This window comes from Cebus imitator, unplaced genomic scaffold (genome assembly GCF_001604975.1).
Source record: "Cebus imitator isolate Cc_AM_T3 unplaced genomic scaffold, Cebus_imitator-1.0 Scaffold289, whole genome shotgun sequence".
Lineage (NCBI taxonomy): Eukaryota > Metazoa > Chordata > Mammalia > Primates > Cebidae > Cebus > Cebus imitator.
Window position 1 is genome coordinate 661797 of NW_016107604.1, and position 5462 is coordinate 667258.

The 5462-nt window shown below is 40.6% G+C and overlaps 1 pseudogene; it reads left to right on the plus strand.

Annotated features, from left to right (window-relative positions):
• Positions 1–528: 528 nt before the first annotated feature.
• LOC108285081 lies at positions 529–1052 on the plus strand (annotated as a pseudogene).
• The last annotated feature ends 4410 nt before the right edge of the window (positions 1053–5462 follow it).

Here is a 5462-nt window from a genome sequence, read left to right on the forward strand (position 1 = left end):
TCTCACCATATACAAAAATCAACTCAGGAGGGATTAAAGAGTTTAACATAAGACTGAAACTTTAAAAAATACTAGAAGAAAACAGGGAAAATACCTTAGGACATTAATCTAGGCAAAGATTTCATGGTTAAGACCTCAATAGCACAGGCAACAAAAATAATAACAGACAAATGTAACTATATTAAACTAAAAAGCTTCTGCACAGCAAAGGAAACAACACAGTGAAGTGACAACCTGTTAATGGAAGAAAATATTTGCAAACTATTCATCTGAGAAGGGACTAATATCTAGAATATACAAAGAGCTGAAACAACTCAACAGTTTAAACACACACACACTCTCTCTCTCTCTCTCCCCCTCCCCCTCCCCCCATTAAAAAGCGGGCAAAGGACACAGACATTTCTCAAAAGAAGAAACAGTTTGCAGCGGGACAGGGAGTCTTGGGGAAGAACGGCGTGGGAGCCGGCACCTACCACTGGTGGGCAGTGACGGTGGCCTGAGCGACCTAGGGAGGCGAGCGGAGCCGCCATGGTCGAGTTCCCGTCGAAAGTGAGCACAGGGACTAGCAGTCCCGGGCAGGGCGCCGGGGCCTCGCTGTCGGCGCTGAGCCGGGACCTGGGCTTCCTGCGCTCCTGCCACGGGGTGCTGCTGCTGCTGCAGCTAGTGCTGGGGCTGCTGGCGTGGGCCCTGATTGTGGACACCCGTATCACCTGTATCCGGCCTACGGCTGAGTGATGTTCGTCGCTGTCTTCCTCTGGCTGATCACAGTCGTCTTGTTCATCCTCTACCTGTTTCGGCTGCACAGAAGTTGTATATGGTGCCCTAGCCACTAGTGTTAATGATCTTCTTTACGTCACCGCCTTCATGGCCTGCTTTGCGGCAGTTGACCTGACGTCCCTGAAGGGCACGCAGCCTTATAACCAGCGTGCGGCTGCCTGGTTCTTTGCGTGTTTGGTGATGATCGCCGAGCGAGCACCTTCTTCAGCTACCAGGCCTGGCAAGGAGTAGGCAGCAATGCGGCCACCAGTCAGATGACTGGCGGCTATGCCTAAGCCACGGCTCCCCCCGGGGCTGAAGCTGCCGCTGGGTCGCAGAGCAGGGTCCCCCGCAAGCCCAAAGCTGGAAAGCCCTGCGCGGAGTCAGCCCTACAGGGACTACAGTTGCTCTTCTCTGCCCGCCAGACACAAGCTCTCACAGCGCTAAGAAGCAGGCCCAGGCTGGCAGGCATCTGGGCTTGCAATAGGCCAGCCACTGAGACCTCCTACCCATCCCTCTTATTCAGTGGAGGGTGACTGGGGGATCTGAGGTTGTCTGTGCCTTGTTTTTAGAGGACTTCAGCGTCCAAGGCTGGGGCCCACCCTTCTCACCAGCACTAAATGCACTAGCAAGGACTTCAGACCTGCAGCCCCAGGCCCCGTAGTATAAGCCTAACAAGTAACACGTAGCACGTAGCACCTTCGTCTTTGTTCCAGGAGAGCTGAACAAGGTCGTGAAACCATTCTCCTTCCTTAAGACACAATTCCGACCCAACTGTCCCTCGAGCCAACCTGTACAAAGCAGGTTATGATTGTTGACAGCATGCTCTTCCCTCCCTGCATGTCGCAAATCAGTTTTAAGTGACTTCTCAATGCTGAAAAAAGCCTGTCCAGGTTTCCTTCCCTTTCCCAAGCCTCTCTCTGTAATACTCCCTTTTGGCAAAGCTCACATCAGTGCGGACTGCCTCTCTGACCCTGCTGACTAGGCACATGGAGCACAAAGGAGGGAGGGAAGCAAGACTTTGCCTGGCCAGTTATCATGTGGTTGGTGGTGACTTTATTTTTGTTTGTTCGTTTTTTATAAAAATAAACCTGAAAGAAATTTTAAAAAGAAGACATACAAATGGCCAACCCATATATGAAAAAATGCTCAACATCACTAATCATCAGGAAAGTGCAAATCAAAACTACAGTGAGCTGTCACCTTGCTCCAGTTATAATGGCTATTACTAAAAAGACAGAAAAACAACATGCTGGTGAGAATGTGGAGAAAAGGGGAATTCTTTTTTTTTTTCTTTTTTTCCATTTATTTTATTGCATTTTAGGTTTTGGGGTACATGTGAAGAGCATGCAAGATTGTTGCATAGGTACACATGTGGCAGTGTGATTTGCTGCCTTCCTCCCCATCACCTACATCTGGCATCTCTCCAAAAAGGGGAATTCTTATACACTATGCAGGAATGTAAACAAGTACAGCCACTATGGAAAACAGTACGGAGATTTCTCCAAAAACTTAAAATAGAACTACCAAATCATCCAGCAATCCCACTCCTGGGGGTTTATCCAAAGGGAAGAAGATCTGTATATCAAAGGGATACCTGCACCCCAATGTTTATTGCAGCACTATTCACAATAAAAAAAAGATATGGAATCAACTTAAGTATCCATTAACAGTCAAATAGATAAAGAAAATGTGGAATACCATATGGCCATAAGAAAGAATGAAATCATGTTATTTGCAGCAACATGAATGGAACTGGAGATCACTACGTTAAGTGAAATAAGCCAGTCATTATTGAGGGTGAAATAAGCCAAAAAGACCAATGTTCTTACTCATATGTGGGAGCTAAAAAAGTTGATCTCATGGAGATAGACGGTAGAATGATAGATACCAGAAGCTGGGAAGGGTGGTGGGGATAGGAGGGATGAAGAGAGGCTGGTTAATGGGTACAAATGTACAGTTAAATAGAAGGAATAAGTTCTAATGTTTGATAGCAGAGTAGGGTTACTATACTTAGCAACAATGTATTGCATATTTCAAAATAGCTAAAAGACTTGAAATATTACCAGCACGTAGAAATGATAAATATTTGAGGTGATACCCCAAATACTCTGACTTGATCATTACACATTCTATGTATATAACAAAATATCACGTGTCCCATAAATGTGTACATAAAAATTTTAAAAAACTTTTGTCCCAGGAAGGAGCAGTCTGAAATTACAGGATTCCATGAGTAGATAGAATAATTTGGTAATAATTAGATTGATTTGGTAATTAGACACAAAGACATGGAGTATGGTCATCCCTTCTTTAAGTTATGTAGTACAAGACACTATGAGTGTAAAAAGGGAGCTTGGCTTGGCAGTCATGATCAAGAGAAAAATTGCCATGTCTGGTTGAAGGTCTAGACTTCACATCCTAGCTGATATCTCTGAATACCACATAGTATCAACTGTTAAAACTTATTTGGGATGAGGTAATGGGGTTATTCACAAACCTCCAAATCTCAGTGGCTTAGCACAATATGAGTTTATTTCTCTCTCATAAAAAGTCCAGTGCAGATTTTCCTGGCCTATGGTTTTCCTCTAAGCAAAGACTTGGAGATCCAAGCTCATTTAGACTTTTGGGGCTGTCATCATCAACACCTGGCCTCTGAGGTTGCTATGGAATGAGAAAAGACAGAGCCTGGACAAAACACACCACCTTTTAATTACCAGATTTTATGTTTTAAATGTTTTACTAATATTTTTAATTATTATAACTGTTATATTTATGGGGTACAATATGATGTTTTGAAACATTATATAATGTGGAATGATTAAATCAAGCTAATATAGCCATCACTTCACTTATTTAACATTTTTTTGTGGTGATACACTTAACATTTATTCTCAGTTATTTTGAAACATACAGTACATCATTATTGACTATAGTCACCCTGCTGTGCAATAGATATCAAAACTTATTCCTCCTAACTGAAACATTGTATCCTTTGATCCTCAACTGCCCATTCTCTCTGCCCGACCCCTCACCTCTGGTAATCGTCATTCTACCATCTACTTCTATGAATTTAACGATTTTTAGATTCCACACGAGTGAGATCATGCAGTATTTATGTTTCTAGACACCTAGGTTGATTCTATAACTTGGTTATTATGAGTAATGCTGAAATGAACATGAAAGTACAGATATCCCTTTGACATATTGATTTCAATCCCTTTGACATATTGATTTCAATTCCTTTAAATGCATTCTCAGAAGTGGAATTGCTGCATCATATGGTAGCTATAGTTTAAGTTTTTTGAGGAAACTCCATGGCATTTTCTATAACAGCTATACTAATCTACATTCCCACCAACAGTGTGTTAGGGTTATCTTAACTCCACATTGTTGCCAACACTTATCTTTCATATTTTTGATAAAAGCCATTCTAAAAGGTGTGAGGTGATATCTTATTGTGGTATTAATTTGAAAATGATTAGTGACATTGAACATTTTTTCCTGAACCCGTTGGCCATTTATCTCTCTTCTTTTGATAAATGTCTATTCAGGTCCATGCCCATTTAAAAATTTGGATACTTGTTTTCTTGCTATTGAGTGGTTCTTTACATATTTTGTTTGTTTTGTTTTTAATTTTAATTTTTAATTTGTGTGGGTACATAGTAGGTGTATATATTTATGGGTTACACAAAATATTTTGGCACAGACATGTGATGTGTAATAATTACATCAGGGTAAATGGGTTATCCACCACCTCAAGCATTTATCCTTTCTGTTACAAACAATCCAATTATACTCTTTTAGTTATTTTTTGAAGTATAATTTAATTGTTATTACTATTATTATTTTTTTTGCTCACAATTGCATATTTTAAATTTCGGTACATGTTGCAGAAAGGATATTTTTCCTACACAGTTTTAACAATTTCATCTGACCTTTACCCATCTTAGCTATTAGCTGAGAAGAAATTCTTACCCATTTCAGAGAAGAACTGAAATACATGGTTACCAGATACTAGCAAGGGTCATGGGTTTGAAGAACAGGGATTGGGGAGATTTAATGGGTACAAAAAATAGAATCAACAAGACCTAGTATTTTTTTACTATAGTCACTCTGTTGAGCTAGCAAATACTAGGTCTTGTTGATTCTTTCTATTTTTTGTTCCCATTAACTCTCCCCAATCCCTGTTCTTCAAACCCATGACCCTTGCTAGTGTCTGGTAACCATGTTTCTACTTTGTCTCTCCATGAATTCAATTGTTTTAATTTTTAGCTAGTGAAAATAAGTAAGAATAGGTAAAGTTTATCTTTCTGTGCCTGGCTTATTTTCACTTAACGTAATGACCTCCAGTTTCATCCATGTTGTTGCAAATGACAGGATCTCATTCTTTTTATGGATGAGTAGTGTTCTGCTGTGTTTATGTGCCAAATTTTCTGTACCCATTTATCTATTGATGGATGCTTAGATTGCTTCCAACTCTTGGTTATTGTGAATAGTGCTGCAATAAACATGGGAGTGCAGATATCTCTTCAATGTACTGATTTCCTTTCTTTCGGGTATATACCTAGGAGTGGGATTGCTGGATTGTATGGTATCTCTATTTTTAGTTTTTTGAGGGACTTCCAAACAGGTTTCCATACTAGTTATACTAATTAACATTCCCACTAACAATATGTGAGGATTCCCTTTTCTCCACATCCTCG